This window comes from Protopterus annectens, chromosome 10.part0, assembly GCF_019279795.1.
Source record: "Protopterus annectens isolate FY-2018-M chromosome 10.part0, PAN1.0, whole genome shotgun sequence".
NCBI classification, from domain to species: Eukaryota; Metazoa; Chordata; order Ceratodontiformes; family Protopteridae; genus Protopterus; species Protopterus annectens.
This window is the reverse complement of record NC_056744.1, coordinates 1,238,136,887-1,238,161,588: the sequence shown is the minus strand read 5'-3', so window position 1 is coordinate 1,238,161,588 and position 24,702 is coordinate 1,238,136,887. Positions and strand designations below refer to the sequence as shown.

The window sequence follows — 24,702 nt, the reverse complement described above, 5'->3', positions numbered from 1 at the left end:
TCATTGATAACATCACAGACCTTATGTTGTCTTGAGAAAGTTACCAGTGGCTGGAGACTTCAAAGCAATGTGGGGGGGGGGGGGGCTACAAGATACAACAGAATGGATGAGACTAATTGGAAGTGGGCATTGTTATATTACAGTGGGGTCAGCCCTCACCATGGCTACCATTTTACACAAATAACTGCTCATACACTATTTTACATGCTAAACATTCTTCAGCAGTAGTATTCCTCTTTAAAATATATGCCAGGTGTAAATAAACAACAGCCCTGGAATTTAAAATATATGCTGGGTGTAAATAAACAACAGCCCTGGAATTTAAAATATATGCCGGGTGTAAATAAACAACAGCCCTGAAATTTGAAATATATGCCAGGTGTAAATAAACAACATCACTAAAATCTATCTCAGCTTGCTGCTGTCAGAAGTATACAAAACAACCCATTATAATGACCCTCTGCCCTCTCAGCTACATAGTTCAAGTATCTGAGACAAACACCCAAAATCAGGAACAGATTATAAATATGGCTCTTATATACTTACAAAGTTGTTAGTGTAACACATTTGACATTAGCAAGCATTTTCTGAAGCCCAGCCACCCAGTGGTATGAACATTGGCTCTAGATGACTGTAACTGTTGTAGTGACACCTCAACACCATAAGGTGAAAAAGGGGTTTTGGCTCAATACAGGACATCTGAAAGTCCTGTCATTAACAGTGACTGCTATCCAAAAGCCAGAGAGGAGCATACTAAAAATATGAGGCAAAATGGGGGAGAGTTGGAGGCTATACCCTCTTGCCAAACACATGCAGATGTGCCCATCAGTTACAACCACTTGTATAGCTGTACATGTCTTTCTGAGATGAAATGAATGAATGAATAAATAAATACCCAAAAAAGCATATTGGCTCACTATTGTCAGAAGTAAAGAGTGTTACCCATTATAGCCACTCTCTGTCCTCTCAATTTCTTAATTCAAGAGGCAAACACCCAAAACCAGGAACATCTTTTAATTATTGTTCATATATACTTAGAAAATACCTAGTATAACACATTTGGTATTGGCAAGCATTTTCTGAAAGGCAGTAACTCATGTCTATCTGTCTATCATTAATAGTAACAGCAATCCATAAAAATTTGCCAGGGACCAACTACTCTTATGAGGACTACACCAAAAATATGAGGCAAAATGGGGGACAGTTGAGAGCTATGCCATTTTTACAAACACACATACACACAGATGTAACCACCAATTATAGCCATTTGTATGACTATGTGTGCTTAATATGACTGTCTGAGATCAAATGAATGAATGAATACATAATTAAAGGCCCCAAAAAAGCAACTTATCTTGCTGTTATCAGAAGTAATCTGCGCAACCTGTTATAACCACCCTCTGCCCTCTCAATGTTTTAGCTCAAGAATCAGAGGCAAACACTCCAAATCAGGAACATGTTTTAAATATTGCACTGATATACATAGAAAGTTTATGATTAACATATTGAAAATATGAGGCAAAGTAGGGTGCAGTTAAAATCTATGCTCACTGTATAAACACATGCACATGCAGATATCAGATGTGAATATCAGTTACAGCCATTTGTTTGACTGTGTATGTCTAAGATGCCAGTATGAAATTATGAATGAATAAATTAATAAATACACAAGAAGGTTCTAGAAAATCACACTATACATTAAAACATTGTCTGAAGGATATAAAATGTAAAATTCACATGGGTTTTATGAGACTGCAATTTTTACTTTATCTGCTTCTTAACTGGGTAAGCATTTCCATAAGAACAAGAAATCTAATTAAGGTGAGAGACAACAAATATAAGAAATGCAAGAGCAGTCAAACCACAACTTTGAAAACTGAAATAAACAAGCTGAACAAACAGATTAAGTATAGTGTGAGACATGATCAAGAAAATGTTGAAGAAAATTTATATAAATATATTGTGCATAATAGGAAAACATTTTATAGATTTATAAGATGTGGAAGGAGTAAAGACATACAAATTAATAAACTGTGTGCAGATTCTAAAATTTATTCTCAAACACAACAGATTATAGAAATATTTACAAAATCTTATGCAAAACATTTTGGCTCCTGAAAAGGGGTGATAAATTGTTCTAGTGACATCCAGGTAATCTCAGATACTGGAATCAAATTAGCTTATATTGAAAAAGAACTTCACAAACTGGATCCAAACAAAGCAGATGGAGGGGATGGAATTAGTAACAATGACCTGAGAACACTTTAGCAAGAACTTATGATACCATTATATTTATTATTCACTAGGTCATAGAAATATGGGGAGATTCCTCAGGATTGGAGACATGAGCTTATTAAACCTGTCTTTAAGGGAAAGGTGAGTAGGACAAACCCAGAGTTATATAGATCCTTAAGTCCATTTTCATGGTGTGGGAAAATAAAGGAAAAAGTAATATTGGATAAGATATTGTCAGAAATGGATAGGCTGGGACTTGAAACAATATATCAGCATGTATATGTTGAACATAGATCTATTACTACCTGTAACATGATGTTCTACAACAATATAATAACAGCTATGAATGAAAAATTGTGCTGTGATGTAATATATATAGATTTAACTTCAGCATTTGACAGGGTCATACACAAAACACTGATCAAAAAATTTGTACAACCAGGTATTGATGGACTCTTGATAAGATAGATAGCTGCATGGCCTACAAATAGGACATTCCAAGTACCATACAACAACTGGACAGATGAAATCCTTGGTTACAGTCAGGGTATCCCACAGCCCTCTGTCCTAGGCCCTTACTTGTTTAGATTGTATCTTTCAGACCTACCTTTTTCATCTGAGGTGTTCTACAATCTATATGCAGACAACCTGAAATTGGGTAAACTGATTACATGTGTTACAGATAAGGCATGTCTGCAAAATAACTTGACTAAATTGACCATTTGGGTACAGGAGAATAATTTGCTGATAAATACATCAAAAACTAAGCATATGACATTTTGGAGATATTGAAAAGTGAATGTAATACAGCACATAGTGATTGAAATTGTAGACTAATTTAAAGACCTGGGTATATGGGTAGATCCAGCTATGAGTTTTTTCTAATTATATCAACATGCTGGTTAATGATAGTTATAGAACTACAGGTTGTATAAAAAGATTTATAAAGTCTAGGAAATCAAAAATGATGAAGTCAGTGTTTGTTAGTTACATTAGATCCAAACCTGAGTACGAAATAACAATATGGAAATCTTATAAGAAAACAAGCCTGAGTAAACTGGAAAGAGTACAGCAGAAATATACCAAGGGCATCCATGGATGTGAAAATTTAAGTTATTATGAAAAACTAAAATATCTGAAATTGTACAGTGTCTCTTATGGATATCTAAGAAGATATCTTATTCGGGTATATAGGGCATTTCGAGGCAATTACCTCTGGCAATGTTTGGGGTTATCAAAAAGTAATAGACAATCATCAGACAATGCATGTTGAAGACTTGGGGTCCAAATGGAGAGATGATAAGCCAGCTACCAAAGGAGGGCAGTATTGCTGAAATTGAATTCATCCTCAAGTCTTGGTGAGTACCTTCACAAGGCAGACCCTGTTTTTCACAAAATCTCACCAAGACAGCACTGATATATAGACTGTATTTATATAGCATATGTCATGGACAGAAGAAGGTCAAAAATTAAAAGAGATAGCTGGCTGCACAAGACCCAGGATAAAAAAGTGCCCAATCCTGGTAGGCACACTGGTGCCAGGACTGGAAAAAATGACAGTGTAGAACCCTCAAAATATGGAAACATTCCTACAATGGTGCCAGGCCAGGCTCAGGGGGAGGCTGGCCCCCCTTTTGTAGAAGGAAGTAGCAGTCCACAAAAATCACAAAAAATGAGAGGCCAAAGAAGAGTCATAAAGATGATAGAGTGGACTATTGAGAATGAGGAAGAAATTATGTATTGTTACTATTATGGAAAAGCCCAGAATTTCCAGACGCAAGATGTACAAAAAGATTAAGACAGAAATTAGAGGAAAGAAAAATAGTTCCACAAGAAAAACTGTCAGAAGCCTCACATAAAAATTTATGTTCATTAATACAACAAATTTGTGAAAAACAGTATATAGACCAAGAAACTTTGATCTGTTTGGAAAAAGCATCTGAGGAAGTGCAAAAATATGAACAACAAAATGTAGACATTTTTAAAAAGTATTAAAAAAATATGGCCATGGGAAAGAAAGACTTATTTGATATGGTGCAATATTTATGCAAAGGTGAAAGGGAAATTAATCAATAATAATAAACCAGCCCCAAAGATATTCAAAGAGAAATACAGGCAAAGGCATCCAGATATGGAAAATTTCACACTAAAAAATAATATCACAAAGAGAAAATGTAGAAAAGAAGATTAGTAAAGTAGAAATTAAAAATAGAAATTGAAGTTATGGAGTATCTGCAAAGTGAAGGATTTGGTATAGAAGGTCTAACAAGCGTTACATCACAGCATGATGGAATGAGCCCCCAAAGTAAGGATAAACAGGAAGATCAGAAAACATATGAAGAAGAAATATGGACATGGGAAAGAAAAAGAGATTTAATATGGTGTAATATCTATGCAAAAGAGAAAGCAAAACTAATCAATACAAAAAGAGCAGCACCAAAGATATTTGAAGAGAAATATAGGCAAAGGAATTCAGACATGAAAAACTTTACAATACAAAAAATAAGAAGACAAAGAGGAAAAGTAGAAAAGGAGATTAGTAACAAAGAAATAGAAACTGAGGTTATAGAGCACCCACAAAATGAAGTATTCAGTATAGAAAATCTAATTCAGAAAGCACCACAACAGGATAGAGCAATGGACATCCAAATTAAGGGGAAAGCAGTGGAACAGGAAGCAATTGGTCAGGTACCATATGAAGATATTTTGGAGCCTTCCACAGGAAACCAGTATAAATGTTCACTTGAAGCTGGACAGCAAGGGAAGGAACAGGAAACTGTGGAAACTCTGATGCAGTCAATGTTGAGGAGTGATAGGTCAATGAGTTCCCATATGAAAGAGCAACAGATAGCACAGGATGAAATTTAAGAGAATGTGCCACAGGAAGATGCTATAGAGCTTTCCATAGAATGCCCACAGGAAATGGAAAACAAAAACATTTGCTCTCAGTTTAGAATAAAATGAGTTAAGAGAAGAGTTGCTTGATTTAATAGAAATAAACATATTGAGATTAATGAAAGAAACAGACTGCAGAAGGTCAATAACACCCAAAAAAGTCAGAAGTTTAATAAAACAAATAAACACAATATTTAGGACTGTCCATAGATATCCATGCAATATAATAGAGGTAAACAGGCTATATAATGTGCAGCTAAACTCATAACTGATAAAGTTCTATCACAAGAACACAGGATAGTGAGGGAAAGGAAGTGGAGAAATCGAATACCATGATGGACATATTGAATAGAGAAAACTATAAAGAAATTAAGACAAGAAATGTCACTGTTAGAAGAGTATAGAAGAGGGAACCCATCAACAAATATACTTAGAAAGATAGATGTGATAATAGCAATGCACAGTAATAGAACAGATTAGGATCTACCATGCACTATCACAAATAACAAACTAAAAATATCAGCACAGGTGGAAAAACTTAGAAGACACAGATAAATAAAAAAGAAAAAGTACAAAATAAGCAATTTATCGATGACCAAAAATGTTTTATAGAGAACTGGGAACAAGGTAAAAGGAATTGAAAGGACCTCCAAAAAAAAGAAGAAATAGATATATTCTGGAGAAGTATTTATAAAGATCCTGTGGAACATAACAAAGATGCTAAATAGATAGAAGAAGTAAAAGAAAAAAGGTACAGGATATGAAATGGGATGAAGTAACAGCCAGAGAGATTGAAACAAAGTTAAGAAAAGCCTCTAATTAGAAAAGACCAGGCCCAGATGCAGTATCTAACTTCTGGTTAAAAGTATTAACAACTTTGCACAAAGATTTAGGTATGAGTAAAATTATTTATATGTGCACCCTGAACAAACACCAACCTGGCTAACAACAGGAAAAACAATGCTCCTACTTAAGAGTGAACCTGCAAGCTACCCTAAAAATTATAGACCAGTAACCTGCCTTCCGATGATGTATAAACTATACACTGGAATTAATGCTGACAGAGTTTATAGTCATTTAGAAGAAAACTCAATTATGGGAATAGAACGAAAGGGCAATAAAAGAAAGTCATATGGAACAAAGGATCATTTGTTGTTAAATAAAGTCAAAGTGGAGAACTGTAAAAAGGGGGAAGAATCTAAGTATGGCATGGATTGACTACAAACATCTGATAGCATTTTACATTCATGGATAAAAGAGTGCTTAAAAATGTATAAGATACACTCTACACTGATCGACTACATTACAGTGACCATGAAACAGTGATAGACCACTTTACAATTAAGCCATGATAAAGGGCAAATTATTATTCCAGGGATACAAATTCAAAGGGGGATATTCCAGGGTGACTCTTTGTCACCACTGCTATTCTGTCTTGCCCTTAACCCATTAAGCTGTCTACTTAACAGCGTAGGCTTTGGCTACAATTTGGCTACTAGAAAACAACAAAGTGAAAAGACTTCTTATCTTCTTTGTCAATAATTTAAAACTATATACCTCATCAGACGAGGAACTGAAAGCACAACTGCAATTTGTCAAAACCTTTTCAGATGATATAAGAATGTCATTTGGTCTTGATAAATGTGAAAAGCAACCTTTAAAGCAGGAAAACTGCAACGTCAGGAAAACATCAGTTTGGGACAAGAATGTGATATAAAAGAAAGTGAGCAGGAGGGAGTGTACATATATTTGGGAACTGATGAAGGATTAACAATAAAACATGAACAAATGCAAATAAAACTGCAAGGAATACTTTAGAAGACTTAAATTAATCCTGATCATTGAGATATAGGAATAAAATTCAAGCTATACACCAATTTGCCCTTCCTGTCCTTACTTACAGTTTTGGAGTGACTGACTGGCCCCAAAACATGTTGGATAGATTAGACAGGAAAACAATAAGGATGCTTCATATTCAACAAATGATTTAGAAAAATCAGTGCATGCCAACATTATATATTCCCCATTCCGAAGGAGGGATGGGCCTCCTTGAATTTGATTACATGTATAGATCTGTAATCATGGGACTCCACAGATATCTGCTGACCTCACAAGAACCAAACGTAGTGAAAGTTTTGAAACACGAGCAGAATAAATCTAAGATGCCTTCTCTGCTTAATTTAGCAGAAGCATATTGACATCAAGCAGGAATGGAAATCAAACCAGAAGTAGATAAAAATCAGACAGCAACTGAATGTGCCAAAAAACAAAAGAAAGACTATAAGGTGAAGGGCCAGATGGGAAGGCAAGAAATGTGGAAAGTGCATAAATATAGTTGTAAGTATAGAAAACTTCTGAAAGAACATCATGTTGATCAGGACTGAATGCAGGAATGGTTAAGGATTGGCAAATTCAAACCAAGAGATGAAAGGTTAATATTGGCAGCCCAAGATGGTGGGCTACATACACATTTGTTGACAAATTCCATTGAACAGGTGGGAGAAACAGACAAATGTAGGTTTTGTAAAACAGAATTGGAAACAGTTGCACACCTCGTTGCTGGTTGTGACATATTAATGGCAGAAGGACTGTATACTGAAAGGCATAATAGTGTGGCAAGACTGTTGCACTGGGGATTGTGCAAACATTATGGTATCGAAGTGGCCGAAAAACACTGGAAACATGAGCCACAAAGCATCATAGAAAATGATGAGGTTTATATCACATGGGAGGGATCACCCATTACCAACAGTTCAAAAGATAGATGGTAGAAAATTGGATATAGTGGTCCATGTAAAGAAGACAAAAGTAGCATTAATCATTTAAATTGCCACACCCAGTGACTTCAGTATCTTGTGTACAAGAGCCACAGTCATAAAATATCAGAATTTGCAGACAAAAATGAGAGCAATGTGGAAGAAAGATACCCAGACATTCCCAATAGTAGTACGAGCAACTGGTCTTATAAAAAATGAATCTACAATCATATTTAGATATGTTACCAATACATGTAACCCTGTACGAATTGCAGAAGGAGTCATTACTGGGCACATTGCAGGTGCTGCAAGGTGCACTTCTGGAAACAATACTAATTTCATGAGCTTTATTTGCACTTTGACTTAGGAATGGGGTACATTCCCATCATGGTATTAGACATCCAAAAGACTTGGAGTGGTCCAAATGGTAAGATTCTATAGGAATGAGATGTGTACTAATTGGTTCTCTGACAGAGTAGCTGATGCCTGAAACTCCCTGAAACTCCCTGGAGTCTTTACAAGCCTAGCCCATAGGATTACCCTGGCATTGTGCCACCTGACCTTAGTTCCCAGTGCCTCTGTCGAGTAAAGCCACTGGAGTGATTTCTGGGGTGAATTTTCTATTTCTCATCCACTCATCAAGATTTTATTTGAAGAGGGCCAGTGAGGTGGTCTGCTTCACATGTATGGGAAGTCTATTCCATAACATGGACAGTCTCTGGGTTATGAATCTGTCCCTCCAACATGTTATTTTGATTGTGGTAAGGTGTTTGAAGTCTCTGGAGTGTGTGGTGTGGAGGGATTGAGATTTCTTTAGATGTAGCATTTCTAACAAAGCTGGGTCAGACATGGCTTTGTAAGTCAAGCAGAGATCGCCTCTAAGTAGGTGATATGAGACAGAGAATAGTTGGGAGTTTTTTGAGTCTGTCCATATAGGACAAATGTTTAAGACCCAGGATCCTCTTTGTGAGGTACTTTTGTGGCCTCTCCAGTTGTTGCAGGTGTTTAGTGAGGTACATGCCAAATGGGGCATTGTACTCAATGACTGGCTTAATGTGGGAAGAGTTGAGGGAGACAATGACCTCTTTCTTCCTGGATGCAAAACCCTTAGTAATGAGATGTGCCACATAGAAGGACTTTCTGACCACAGTGGTAATGTGGTGGTCAAAAGAGAGGTAGCTGTCAACCTGTGTTCCCAGATTTCTTACAATGCCTTCTGTGTTTACTGGACTATCATCAATGTGGTAATTCATGGGAACCAGGTTTTTCCCAAAAGGGATGATGACACATTTTTTGGCATTGCGCTTAAGGCCATGGTTCTGACACCAGTCGTTGGTCTCAGTGAGGCCTTTCTGTAGGATGTCAACATCACTTGGGGAGTTAATAATAGCTCCCAACTTGCAATCATCTGCGAACTTTGTCAGCCAGATTCCCTTCATGTTGGCCTGGACTTCAGAGAAGTAGATACCAAACAGGAGGGGGACCCAAGCCTGAACCCTGTGGGACTCCACTCCCTGTGGGACTCCACTCGTGACTGGTCGGCAGTTTGACTTGCAGTCAGCTACTTTCACACTGTGGGTTCTACCTGTGAGCCAGTTTGCAACCCACCTAGGAATATAGGGGTTGATGTCTAGCTTAGTGAGTTTTTCTATGATTCCTGAGTGGGGAATGGTATCAAAGGGCTTGGCCAGATCAAGGTAGGCTGCATGAACCACTTTGCCTTCATCCACATCTCTGGTGATTGACTCAAAGAAGTTGACCAAGTTGAGCAGGCATGATCTGCCCTTCAAAAAATCAAACTGTGTGGGATGCAGAGTTTGGAGATTCCCTATATCCTTGTTTATTAGGTCCATGATGATGCGTTCCATAGCTTTGTATATCATACTCGTCAGGCTAAAGAAAGTACTAGTTTAGATATTTTTTAAGAACAGCCTGGACACTTATTATGGGAACAAGGGTTTTGGTATATTGGCAAGCTAGAAGGACATTAATGCCCGTGCTTGAAATATTTGTATGTATGTATATAATCAACTTAGATCATTTATTGATAATACAGTACCTTGAAGTCCTTGCTATGTGCAGCTGCAGCATTCAGCTGTCTGGACTCCATGAAAAATTGCCTTTGTTAAGATATGAAAGAATATGAAGCAACAAAATTTTTAAACCAACACATAAAGTAGATAGTTTTCCTTGTTATAACTGCTCCTGCTGTAAATACATCATAAATAGTCTTCAGTTTATACATCCACTAACAAATGTAAAATATACATTTAAATGTCATGCTACCTGCTCTACCTCTAATGTAGTGTATCTTGCTACCTCTACAAAGTGTCCTTCCTTTTGTGTAGGTAAGTGCACACAAAGACTTAAGGATTGTATAACAGAACATAAATCTGAAATACACAGGAATGTTAAAACCAATGCACCTGCAAAACACATGGATGAAAAGGGAAGAAACCACAAATTTAAGTTTAGAGTTATAAGCATTGTGTGTAAGAGCATAAGAGGAGGTGATTTGAATAACAGACTAGAGACTTTAGAATATGGATGGATAGTGAGACTGCAACCAGTCTCTCAACCTGGTATTAATGCAGCAGCGAGCTTGAAACCTATACTAAAGAAAAGACAAATGCTGTTTAACTATTGTAAATGATTGATATATGCACGTTAATGTATATATTTTATATATATATTTTATACTTTTTATAATTTTAGAATAAAAGATTTAGTTTAGACAGGAAATATTTCATGTTTTAAAATGTGTTTTATGTCTTTAAATATGAATATGCAGTTAATTGTTGTCTTCTATTGATTGGGCTGTGTAATGAAGGTTTTAGTTTAAATGTATGTGAATAGTAGTTTGTTATGTAACACACTGAGGAAGGGCATTGGGCTGAAAACTTTGTGTATTCTAAATAAACAAGTTTGCTACTTCAGTTACTATTACCTGCCTAGTGTTTCTGAACATAGGGTTTTACCTTGCTGTTTGTGAATATTTTATGCCTGGAGTGACATGTCCTAGCTGTTTTTCCTGGACTCCATGAAACACCAACCAAAATAAGAAAACTGACTCTTAAGCTGCTATAAAAATGAACACCTTTTATTTTCCTGAAAAGAAAATGTCACTGCTGCCAAGTGGGGGGGACACTGATCTGTCCTTCCATGAAGACAAGTTCCATCTTATGTTACAGCATCACACATTCATGCACATAACCATGCAATCAGTTAAGGTCACAAGACAGGTTGCTAGTTGTCTCAGCCCCATTGGCAGCTAAACTGTATAAGAGCACATATATTAAAATGGGTGAAATGCTAGTCAGGTGGGCAGGTTTCAGTTATTAACCCGGCAGCATTCATCAGGTCTGTGTTGCCAAGGAAGATGATACTGCATACATGTGCAGCAACAGATGCTTTAGAGTTCTGTGGCTAAGTATACACCTTTTTCTATTCTTTTTTTTAAAAAAAAAAAAACAGTTTTATTGATTTTAAATAAAACAAGTTTATAAACAATCACAAAAGAAAATTGGATTTCAGAGATGTTACTATAAAAACATAGGTAACAATATATAACAACTAACAGAATAAAATTCCTAAAGCTATTTACAGAGACATCCATTAATATTTACAGTAGCGATGGAGTTTTAACTATTTCATATATGTATCACATGGAGAAGATGAAGTTTAGGTTATACAGTATCATTATTAATCTCTTTTTAACAACTTCTGTAAGTTAACCCACAGATGATAAGCATAGGGCTTTCTAGATGTTCTAGATATTATAGTTGTAAGTTGTAAATGACAAACCTCAATTAATGTATTCTTGAAATCACTGAAAGAAGGAGGGGGTTCAGATACCCAATTACTTGTAATACTCTTTCTGGCCACAGTGAGTATTGCCCAGAGTAAAGGGTATTTAACCTTTTTAACACAATATGATATGGGTGTATTGAAAAGTACTAGAGACTTGGTAAGGGTAAAATTATCTGTGAATAGTGCTTGCAGTATATCATTGATACTTCTCCAAAATATACTTATAGCAGGGCAGTCGTAGAACATGTGAGCCCAGTCAAGGTTTATGTCTGATTTACCTTTGTTACATAAGTTCTGCTTTCCATTAATTTTGTTCATTAGTTGAGAAGTGTAAAAGGATCTATACGTAAATCTCCAAGAGTATAATTTCCATTTAAGTGATTTAAGTGATATAGTTGTTGCTGATTCTAATACATTTTTTTATCTTGATTACATAGAAGTGCATTATTGGAAGTGTAAAAGTAGTTCCAAAAACTGTCTGAACAACAATATGTTTCCTCTCTAATATTAAAGTCTATATATAAATGATAGTTTGCCTGAATAAGTTTGTTTATGTTGGAAAATTGACTGAAAAAAATCTAGTAGTGTGCTAGTATCATGCTTGATTGCTGGTGTGATCAGGTCTATTTTATTTTGCAAAAATAATCCTTATACATCAAGCCATAGAGATTTGTCTAACTGAAATTCATTAAATATCTGATCTACATCTTTAACCTTTCCATCTGAGATTAGTTTAAACCAAGACATCAGATCTTTTCTTTTGTTTTTAAAGGTAAGAAGTAAATCAAACAAGATAAAAAAAAAACTAACAATATGTGGAATTGTGGCCAGTATCATGAGCTGCCCCTGTCTTGGCTTTTCATGTTTTTTTTTTTAACTGAAAAATCTAAATGAGCTAATGAAATTTTAATATATAGGACTTCCTATCTGGTCAGACTTTAAGAACTCAGTGGGTGAAGAGTCTATTACAATAGAAACAAAATCAGGTGGTACATCTGTGTTCTGTAGACCAAATGGTGTGTATACATGTGGGGGTGCAAGTAATTGAATGAGTCCACACTTTTTTCATCCAGCAACAGGAGTTACATGTGGCAGTAACGGGGGATTTACAGGTAGCTCATCTCAAATCTCATACAAGTACCACATCTTGCTTTACCTGTCATTTTTTTATGTGGGGAAGATACCAATGCAGTCTAGGGAAAGATAGTCTGATAATTTTTATGGTGTTAAGGTTAAAGAACAATATAATATGTTACAGAGACACTCACAAAAATGTGTGAATATTAAAATATCATTTATTTATTTATTTTGGAAAAGGCTATTGCATGTCAATTTGATTTTAGACAAAAAAGCCATGGCAGCTTAGATTGGCTACAATTTTTTTTCTATTGGCATTAAGCCAAAGGTAAAAGCCAGGAAGCTAAAATAAAATGTGCATGTACCTTTACATGTGGATTTATTTACATAATTACATGATTAGTATGTTCTAAATTGATTGAGGAACAGTTAGGAATGCATTCATGTTTGTATGTTTTAAGATGATTTTTGTCTGAAAATGTTCTAAGAGTAAAAAGAGGCAAAAACATTTACCTATTTTAATAAATAACAATGTTACAACAGGTTCTTGCTATTATTTTTAGTTATTAATAAAAGATTATGGCGGGTATTCATGAAAGTCTGTGTAGGCTCCGTGTAGAGCCTACACGGACACGTTTCGTGCTGCCTGTAGCACTGTATAGAGTGCACGATCCCTGCATTAATGGACTTTGTGCATTCTACACAGTGTGAGCAGCTAGTTCATGCGCTGATGTCAATTATTTGATTTTTATATGTAAGGGACCTATATCTGAGTTTGAGAAATTTGTGGGGGATTTGAATTCTAACAGTCATGGTTTACAATTTTGTTGTCACACAGACGTCAGTACCATTAGTTTTCTGGATGTCCAGTTTTTTGTGAATGAGATGGGAGTTATTCAATATATTCCATTTAAGAAGAGTACTGCTGTGAATAATTTTTGCATGTTTTCAGCATGCATCCTGAACATCTCATTAAGTCATTGCCTTACGGAGAATTTAGAAGCGTATACTGCAAAATCCGAAAGAATAAGGCGCCATGTCTGTAACAACAAACTAATTTAATATAAAGCACTTTTCATCCACACCAAATAGTTGAACTTCATCAGATACCTGAGAGATTTTGCAGTTTGTTTTCCTCTATTTTGTTGGATTAATTTAGAGAAAATAAAGAGAAATCTCTGGCTGAAGTAGAGGAGAGATTGTCAGCCAGAGGGTATTCTAGATCTATTCTTAATGAAGTAAAGATTACATTGTTGAATAATGTGATAAGTAGGGAACAACTGCATGAGAATAGTAAGTCTGGACATAGAATTCAATTTCCTTCAAGAGAGGAGGGGACAGAAAATAAAATAATATATGTTACTAGGTTTAGTCCCTTTTCAGACACACTTAGGTGGTTACAAGGTTATGGCCAATGATAACAGCTGATGATAAACTCAGCACTTTATTTATACAACATGTGACTTTTTCTTTTGTTATATTTTTAAACCTAAAAGAATTGTTGAACTACCCAATTTCCAATCAGACACAGAATAGTTTATCAGGGTCTTTTCCTTGTGGGAGATGCAGTGTGTGTCATATTATCAGAAATGTATCTAATACTATGATCAATGGGCACATATTTGTCTCTCAAGCAAGGTTTAATTGTCAATCATGTGGTGTTATATATATTCTGGGTTGTGGGTATGATGAGGTTAGATGGTATATAGGTCAGACCAAAAGAAAAGTTAAGATTAGAATTTTGGAACATTTGGGAAATATTAGAAGGGGTAATATAGGCTTCAGTCCAGTGGCCGAACATTTTATTGAAGCCCATTTGGGAAATTTTGATTCCCTGTATTTAGTGTATTAGCCCAACCATCTGCCAACTGTGGTAGTGGTACATTATTTGCTAATAAGTTAAATCAGCTGGAGACTACTTTCATTTTTAATTTTAGATCCTTGATCCCACATGGACTAAATCAGGAGGTGTTGCTAAACCTTTGAAGAAATGTTACTGTACTGATAATATGTCCATAAATGTGTTTATCTATCTATCTATATATATATATATATATATATATATATATATATATATGTGTGTGTGTGTGTGTGTGTGTGTGTATGTAATTCTTATATGAGTACATATACACATTATGAGAGGGTGCTGTTGTATTTTTTATGTAAATTTGGTTAAATTTCTTTGATGTTATTGCTGTAGAATTCATGGTAATTTTTTGTTGTTGTAATTTTGCTGCTGCTGAAGTTCTATGGATAATGTAGCAGTTTTTCGTGACTAAGGGATATGTTTATGTATAATGTGCACCGGTCACTTTAAAAGTGGGATATATAGACAAAATTTGAAACACAATTGTTTATTTGTTTGGTATATTTAAGCTTTAGAATTTGATATGTTGATATCCCTTGAAGGCAAAATACCAGGGTACCAGGATTAAAGCTGTTTGGTACTCCAAATCAGTGTATGCCTTTTGCATTTATTAGGTTCATGTGTTTTTTCTTTGGTTTGGTTAATGAGCTTTCAACCGCTTACACGGAACAAGTTTCCTTGTAAGCAGTGAAGTGTGTCTAGATGGAAGCTAGCATTAGTAAACCATTAACTGAATGGTTTACCAATACTAGTTATGTTTACTGAGTTACTGTTAATGTAGAAATAAGTATTATGTACCATAAATGTACGTAAATGCAATAAATGTAACTTTTTTTTTCCATTTAAATTTTAGTTTGCTTGGCGTGCTGTGACGGGTTGTGGCGGTAAATCTTGCAAAGTGAGGATAATCCTAAAATCTATTTAAAATGATTGTACTGTATTTTTTTCCCTTTATATGTGATGTTTAAGCATAGCTGAGCGGGTTGGCATACCGTGGCTCATTGCTCAGCAGTGCTTAAAAATCTGTGAAGAGCTATATAGAAATGTATAGCTGCAAATTTGAATGCTGAGTTAGCTTAGTGGTTAGAGTTTTGGTTTTGTGTGCAGTAGGTGCATGGTTCGAATACCAAGACCATTCAGCTTTTACATCAGAAAGTATTCATATATTAATGTTAATTTTATTTACTGATGTAGTTATTGACATTTGCAAGGAACACGTGCCAGACATTAAAAATAGAAACTGGATGCTTTTAATGTTTGTCAAAAAGGTCAAGTTTAAGCATAGCTGAACAGGTTTCCACAGCACAGTGCAGTGCTCAGCAATGGTTAAACAAAAATAGAGGTATATACAGTAGTTTAACAGCAGATCCTCACTGGCTGAATGGTTAGAGCATCGGAACTTGTGCAAGGGTCAAATTCTGACCATTCAGCTTTTTATATGTGATAAGGAAATGTTGTGAATACTTTTTATTTGTTTTGTATACATTGAAATATGTTAACTGTGGTGGTCCAGCTTGACTAGAAGCCTATTTGCAGTGGAGACCTATGTAAAAAAGCCCCAGTTGCACATAAGTGTCCAATACGTTAAAGCTACAGGAACAGATAATGTAATGAAATGCATAGGTTTAAGAGATATAATAAAATAGTGTCACTGGATATATGATGTGAAATCCCCCATGTAAACACAAGTGTCCCAGACAGTACAGTCACACCCCAAAGTAATGTAAAAAAGCACATAGGGGGACATCATGTAAAGTAAAATATATACACTTAATATGTCAGTAAGGACTAATTAATGCCCAATTCATTAATTTTCTTTAAATGAAAGCTGAGCAATGCTTATTAGTGCTTAGCTCTGCTTTCCCTCTTCAACTCCAGACATAGTTCCTGCAGTGATTATACTACATGAGGTTCTGGCTGTATTCCCACCTGTGTGGTTTAAATAAGGCCAGATTCTTGCCCTTTGCCATCATTGGACCATTTTGAAAATGCTGAGCACAGCCCAGCTGTGAGCAACACCTGCTAAGCTGAGATGAGCAATGCTTAACGGGGCAGATGCTGAGCAGTGCTTAGCAGTGCACAAATCCGCTTAGCTGGGCTGAATGCTGCTTACAGTTATACTTCTTAGCAATGATCAAACCTGGTAAGCAGAGCTAAGCATTGCTCAGTTTTCATTTAAAGAAAATTAACAAATTAAACATTAATTAGTCCTTACTGATATTATTAAGTGTTTATATTTTACTTTACATGACGTCCCCCTATGTACTTTGATTACATTACTTTGGAGTGTGACTGAACTGTCTGGGACACTTGTATTTACATGGGGGATTTCACATCACATATCCACTGACGCTGGAATGTTGGCCAGCTACACTACCCTGGTTAACAAATATCAATTAATACATCATTACAACCAGAAAAATAATTTAACAATGCTTTCCCATGTAAAAGCTAAATTTCCTGTCTTGGTTTTTGAACCATACACCTACTGCTGCAAAGCTGAAACTCTAACCACTGAGCTATATCACCAGTGAATATTTCAGCTATACATTTCTATACAGCTCTTCATACCATTTTAAGCAGTGCTGAGCAAAGTACCATGGCGCGCAAACCCGCTCAGCTATGCTTAAAATTCAACTGTAGTGGAAAAAAAAACATACAACCATTTTGCGTTTATATATATAACTATATCAAATATTAGCATGTCAGTTGCAGGTCACATACTCTTCATGAATAGCCATGCTAATGCAAAACCTGTCTTTCTAAATTTGTAAGGGCAGTATTTAGAATGGAGATTAAATAAAAATATATAAAAAAAGGAAAACAAATAAATGACAGGAAAAAACAGTAAAACTAAATTAACATTTGCCCATGCTACCCCTATGGCTGCCTACTACTGTGTTAGCTTACACAGTGGTGCAGCACTGTTTGCTACAGCTCCAGATCGATTCACGTACATCTACTGCCCACCACGTCCACTTTGTGCTATCCACATGGATACAACATGGCTCTGGCCGTGTAGAAGGTTGATAGCATGGATATTACACGTTAAAGAGGACTTTTCTCTGTTAACAGTTTAATCTTTTAATAAAAAAAAATATTTTTTTTAAAATAAGCTTGTTTCCATGAGTTTAAGCTCCGCTCCTCTTTGTGCAAAGTATAATTTAAATATAATTAAATAAAGCCAACTTTTAATGGCTTCCACCTTGCTAAAGGTCTGTTTTAGCTCACCGTACACAACACAGAGCTAACATGGACTCAGACCAGGTTGCTGAATTGCAACCTGGTGTTGTTACTAGGTCACAGTGGGCTGGGATGGTAGTCATGTACTTCATTTGCATGCTACCATGGGTTTTCGGTCCTCAGCATGTTTGGGCATGCATGCGCACCTGAATAGAGAACGGGGTTTAGTGTGGGAAACTGGTGTTATGAAAGCTAACACAGTGTTATTTTCCATGTTAGCCTTTATGAATACTGCCCTTCTGGTTGGCAGTGTTTTATAATAATAATATATATATATATATATATATATATATATATATATATATATATATATATATATATATATATAGCTATATATGATTTATCTACTAGATTACCTACTCATAGTCAATTTTAGTGACATACTTTGGTTGACAATATAGATGACCGACAGTTGTGCAAGAATAGACATCCCCAGGGGATTTTTCTGTTTCACCAGGGATTTTGAGATTTCGGAGTTGGAATAAATAAGTAGCAGAGGGTATGGGGGCTTAGCCCCCCACATAGGAATGCATTTTCCATTTACACAACCACAGTTTTCTTACTTGCAAGTTCTGAGGATTAGCCCTGGATCATTTGCAGAGATGTATCAATATTTTTGTTTGCTTGTTTGTCACCATAAGTGTGTCAACATTAGTGATACCAACATAGCAGCAATTCAACAGTTGTTTCTTCTTTCAGCTTTTTCCTGGTTAGGGGTCACCACAGCGGATCACCTGTCCGCTCATGATTGGCAGTGGAGTTTTACAGTGTCGAGTTGCCAGCCCAGCACCCAACCTTCCACAGAAGGCACATACACTCACTCCTAGAGCCAATTTAGAGTGTCCAATCCACCTACAGCATGTCTTTGGGATGTGGGAGGAAACTAGACCAGCCAGAGGAAACCCGCGCAACCACAGTGAGGACATGCAGATTCTGCACAGAAGGCACCGTAGACGAGGATCGAACCAGAGAACCTCTTGCTGTGAGGCGGCAGTGCTAACTGCTGCACCACCGTGGCTGCCCAGCCATTTAACAGTTGCTAGTATACTCATATCTATCTATATCTATATATGCTACCATGGGCCCTGCAGGGAGCAAGTTGAGTTTGATATTGTGGTCTTTAGCATTTCGGCCTTTTGATGTTATGGTCTTGGAATTAGGATTTTCAAGACTGCGGGCTTCAAGATTATGATTGTAAATAATATACATATAGGTAGGTGCGTGCCTGTGTGCATGTGTGCGTGTGTGTGTGTGTGTGCATGTGCATGTGCGTGCATGTGCGTGTGTGTGTGTGCGTGTGTGTGTGTGTGTGTGTGTGTGTGTGTGTGTGTGTGTGTGTGTGTGTGTATATCTGTGTGTGTGTGTGTGTGTGTGTGTGTGTGTGTGTGTGTGTACATATGCAGGTATCTATATGTACTTTTCCAGCAAGTTACAACCAGGCAAAGTCAAGTCCAACCAATATCCTTTTATATTGGCACCTGAGTTAAAGGCAGCCATGGAGTTTGGTATCCTGTAGCTTGAACAGTCGACCACTCAGACCTGAACCAACTGCATGTTCAGATGAAGTGTGCCAGCAATGTGGACAGAGTGTAGCTAGCTCTCACCAAACACATTAGCCACATTTGAGATAGCCACAAGAAGGGGGTGGGAGGGGATGGAAGGGGTATATGAGGGCTTCAGGGCAAGACCGGGAGAGTGATTTAGCTTTAGGAATGAGGGAACTTTAGGATTAGGGAGCAGGAGGGGAGTTTAGGGAGCAATTGGAAAATTTACTTTAGGGAGTGGGAAGAAAATGTTAAGGTTAAAGGAGATGGATGTGAGTTTAGGGTTAGAGTATGGGAGTGGAGTTGTAAGGTTAGGGAGTGATTGGTGAGTTTAGGGTTAGAGTATGGGAGTGGAGTTGTAAGGTTAGGGAGTGATTGGTGAGTTTAGGGTTAGAGTATGGGAGTGGAGTTGTAAGGTTAGGGAGTGATTGGTGAGTTTAGGGTTAGAGTATGGGAGTGGAGTTGTAAGGTTAGGGAGTGATTGGTGAGTTTAGGTTTAGGGTGGGGAGTGTAGGCTCAGTTTTAAGGTGCAATTGGTAACAGTTTTAGGGACTTTAGACTTTTAGGGGAGTGTGATGGTTAGGGTTAAGGACTGGGATATTCCTTTGGCATTAAAAACTGGAACAATCAGCTTAGTCAAAACACATAGCTTGTACAGCCCTATATTTAGGAAACTAGCACATAGGTGGGGCACCTCAGTCTATATACTGAGAAATACCAAACTCTTGGGTACCTGCATGGGATGAGAAAAAACATCTAAAGCAACAATTCTATAACATTCTTCACAAAACTAAACACAGCTCTAATGTGATTCAGAATAGTTCTGCTCCATGTGGGGCTCCATCACATCTGCATCATCTCATTGTCCCTAAGCTGATGAAAATGGATATTGGCATGAGATGGGGAAGGGGCCCCTCTACACTCGTGTTGCAGATCTCCCAAAACTGAACACTACTTCAGTCTTCAGGCAGAAATGAGCTCAGTTACATCAGGACTTCCATTTCCTTTACTTCATGACCTCAATATCATGTAGGCCTCTCTTGGTAAAGGAAGTCATTTTGAAGGCTATGATTAAGAAAGAAAGTGGTATATTCACATTGGCTAATGTAGAAGTGTGCAATATGTCCCCTATTTGACTCACACAATCACATGGGTAATCACCTTTTCCCTAAGGTGCAATGACTCTTGAGCTGATTATATTAGTAACTAGGGACCATCACAAAGCATCTACATTGGGGGTGTTGGAGGACATTTAAATTCCATAAGTAGATGGATAATCTAAAGTCGCAAATCCCAAAGTACATTGAAAAAAATACAGGAGGTTACATACCTGACCATGTAAAACTACAGTTAGACATTCTAATCATTTGCAAATAAATCACTAATTTGAATGCAAATGTTTCATTTTTATAGTAGAAATTGTGAATGAACCTGAGACAGATACAGACTTTTTTTCATGTCAAGCCGCTATAAAGCAAAATAAGACTAGTCAGACAGAAACACCTGACTTCTTAGGAGTGCTACATTCTGCTTTGTCCATTGATTTCTATCAGCCAGTGTGTAGCAAAACTAAACATTATGCTGACATCATAGAGAATATCTAGTCACTCAGCCGTTGGAGCTACATCAACCAGTCTGTGCTTTAGACATCACATAAGAACAAGACACCCAGTATAATCAGGCTCAGGGTGGATATGATGGAGAGAAAAAGATTAGAAATCATTGGTAGACGAGCAATATAAAGATAATATACTGATGCAAAAAAAAATGCCATGAGGTACTCCTTCCATAAAGGACAGACTGTGTTAATAAGAAGTCAGAAAAGACATGAGTATGACTGCTTATTCAATGCATAATTCTGTCAGTTGTGAGAAATGAGGACCAATGAATGTAGTGACAAATTGAGAATATACTGTTAACATTCACTGTGTTTCTTTCTGAAGCCTTGACATGTCACTGTTGGTGGTGACAGAAATACTTCTACCTGAGACTCTTGCTTTGATATTGTGTTAACAAGTGACAGTTCCAATGAGTGATTACCTCTAAGGTAAGTCTTCATGCCCAGATGGCTCCACAGAGCCATAAACAGAACTCTGGTGTTAAATGAATAAATTTCTTCGATATAATACTAACAATATTTTCTTTTTATAGGGCATCTGAAAATAATGCATAAATGGAGCTGGCATTTTATAAAAAGCATTCTCTTAACAAAGTTCTTTGTGGGCATTAAGGATTTAGAATTTTTACTACAGAAATGTACACTGTAAGATATGTATCTAAACATATGTAGAACCATCAATTTTTAAACCTATAGTATTGTTAGTGAAGGATTTATGATATCTCATCAACAATTAGATTTGTCAAAACACAATTCTTTAAAAGTAAGCCCAAATTTCACCAGGAAGGCTGTGCTCACATAACCCTAGGTAAGAAGCTTCACTAATCCAGGCTATCTTTTTTTGGAGAAGGTTCCCCTGCACCCTAGTGGCAGGAGTGTGCAGTTAGAACTTGTCTGACTGAAGACTGCTGGAACAGGGCTCAGTTTTGAGCTTTTTTACTGGTTAATTGGGTAATTTGTTTAAATCAGTTTCCTCGTTTTCTATTGTTATATTAAAAAATGTGCACTTTATTCACCTGCTTTTACTGTATTTGTGTTTCTTCCTACTTTATTGCATTTATTCTGCTGCATTTATTACTGCTTGTTAGTAGCCTGATTAAATTGTAACTGTTATTCTAAGCCTTTGGTTGAAGCACTTGGACTTCAGACCAGTTGTTTTACATTAAGAAGGTTTGTGATCTGCACTGTTATGGCAGGACAGGTAGCTTACATCCTTCTAAGTTGGGAGTTGCTGTTTGAAGGCTTAGTGTCTGTTGTTCTGAGTGTATTAGTTCTGGTTTAAGCACTTGGGCTTCGGGCCAGTTATTTTACATTAAGAAGGTGTGGTCTGCACTATTGTGGGAGGAGAGGGTAGATTCTCCCCTTCTGAGCTGGGAGTTTCTGGTTTAAGGCTTATTATGCCTGCTTATTTGAACTGATTCTTTCTGAAATTGGTACACCTTGTTTGCTGTAGCATAGACTAAATTCAGACCTGCTGAATCTAGCTTTGTTTGTATAACTTGAGCACTAATCCAGACCATCCTTTTTTGGAGAAGGTTCCCATGTACCCTAGTGGCAGGAGTGTGCAGTTAGAACTTGTCTGATCAAAGACTGCTGGAACAGGGCTCAGTTTTTAGCTTTTTTATTGGTTAATTTGTTTACCCGCAGTAGTGGTGCTGCGGTAGCATTGTCACCTCACAGCAAGACGTTGTCCCGTTCGATTCTCAGCTAGTGCGTCTTCTGTGTGGAGGCATGCGTGAATGGGCATACCTTCATTGAAGGTTGTGCATCAGGGCTGGTAACTCGGCACGTAAAAATCCACTACCAAACATTAGCGGACCGGAGTTCCGCTGTGGCAACCCCAAACCGGGATAAGCCGAAAGAAACAACAATTGGTTAATTTGTTTAAATCAGTTTGCTTATTTGCTACTTTTATAAAACAAAATGCACTTTATGCATCACCACTTAGCTAGGGTTAAACTATTCCTGGCGCCATAAAGTCTGCTCTTCAAATTTTCCCTTAGAACTAGCCAGTTTTTTTAATTTTAGCACTCAAAACTATTTCTTTGAGCTCAGCACTTGTTCAGAACTCGTTGTAAGCACTAAATAAGCTACGGATTACTACAACACTCAACTTTCCTCACTTGTCTAGAGGAAAACAGTTTTTAGTACTTAATAAATAAGCACCTATCCAGGCATGTCTAAGGGTCAGCTCACAGTGTTTTCTCCTGTCTACCCGATGAATCTGGGCATCTTGGGACAATGCAGCAATTGCCTCATGTACACAGACAACCCTCTCCTCCTACCACCCAACACTACAACCTGTGAGGGATGCACTTATATAGTCAAACTGGAAGCAAAGCTCTCTTCACCCAAGACTGGACTAGACATTCAAGTGGAGAAGGTAAACACTTGCACCACACCACACTCATCACATAGTCCCTCAAAACCTACACCACCAAAATACACACATAGCAACACAAAACACACACCTACATTCACAGAGGCTCTCAATAAAGATTTGCTCAAGCAGCAGAGACCTCCAAAGCAGAAACGCATGCAACCTCCACCCCCAACACAATCCAAATGACACAGAGCTCACAAACTCAGTGTGCCACTCAACCACAGCCCATAAGGCATAACAAAGTACCCAACACTCTAGTCATAGGTGACTCTATAGTCAAGCACACTGATGTTCCACTCACCAGGCTAAACAAGGTTACTGTCAGCTGCCTGTCAGGTGCCAGGTTCTGCCACATAATGCACACACTCAGGTCTCTCCGCAACAAGTACAAATATGACTCTGTCATTGTACATGTTGGTGTGAATGACCTGAGGCATACCTCCCTGGACAACATGAAAAGAGACATAGAGGAGCTCTTCGATTTTGTAACCCAGGCAGGTATGACCCTAGCACTGAGTAGCATCTTGCCATCACCCAGAATGATACCACAGTACAAGGACAAAATGATTGACTTCAACAAATGGCTACGCTTCTGGTGTCATTCTAAGGGGATTCAGTATCTGTCTGCCTGGGATGACATGATCAACAGACCACGATGCTTTGCCAGAGATGGCCTGCACCTGTCGCCCTTGGGATTCCGGATACTGGCTAAGGCTCTTACCACCCTTATAGTGCCTTTTTAGGCAAGGTTCATATGACAAATTCACCACCGTAACAGGTACAAGCAAGCAAGCAAGCAAAATCTGAGGGTAATGTTGTCATTGCTAGAAGTCTAAACCTCAAAATGCATTCACTCGAGGCACTCTTTAAAATGGAGAACATCGACATCTGTGCAGTGACAGAGAACTGGATCAAGGCTCTAGAGAGCATCCCTGCATTACCGGGCTATAATTTATACCACACTTTTCGGCCACCTAACCTGGACGAAACACTAAAGGTGGAGGCGTGTCCATATTCATTAAGGATATCCATGTCCAGGCTAGTTGCTCAGCATAATGCATCCAAGATTATCCAAGTGCAACTAACTCTGGGCAAGACTGTAATCCAAATTGTAACTTGCTACAGATCCCCCACCATGCCCCAGGATTCCCACTCCTCATTTCTTGATACACTGGAAAATATTAGGGTATGACCCAACACCCTAATAATGAGCAATTTCAACTACCCCAACATTAACTGGGAAAACTACTCATGTACCAACTCTTTTGCTCAAC

The 24,702-nt window shown here is 37.3% G+C and overlaps 1 protein-coding gene across 3 annotated transcripts in view; it reads right to left on the bottom strand.

The window, feature by feature from the left end:
- The window catches only part of TNR (tenascin R), a 5,843,683-nt gene that overhangs the window by 884,719 nt on the left and 4,934,262 nt on the right, over window positions 1–24,702 (bottom strand). The window lies entirely within an intron of this gene.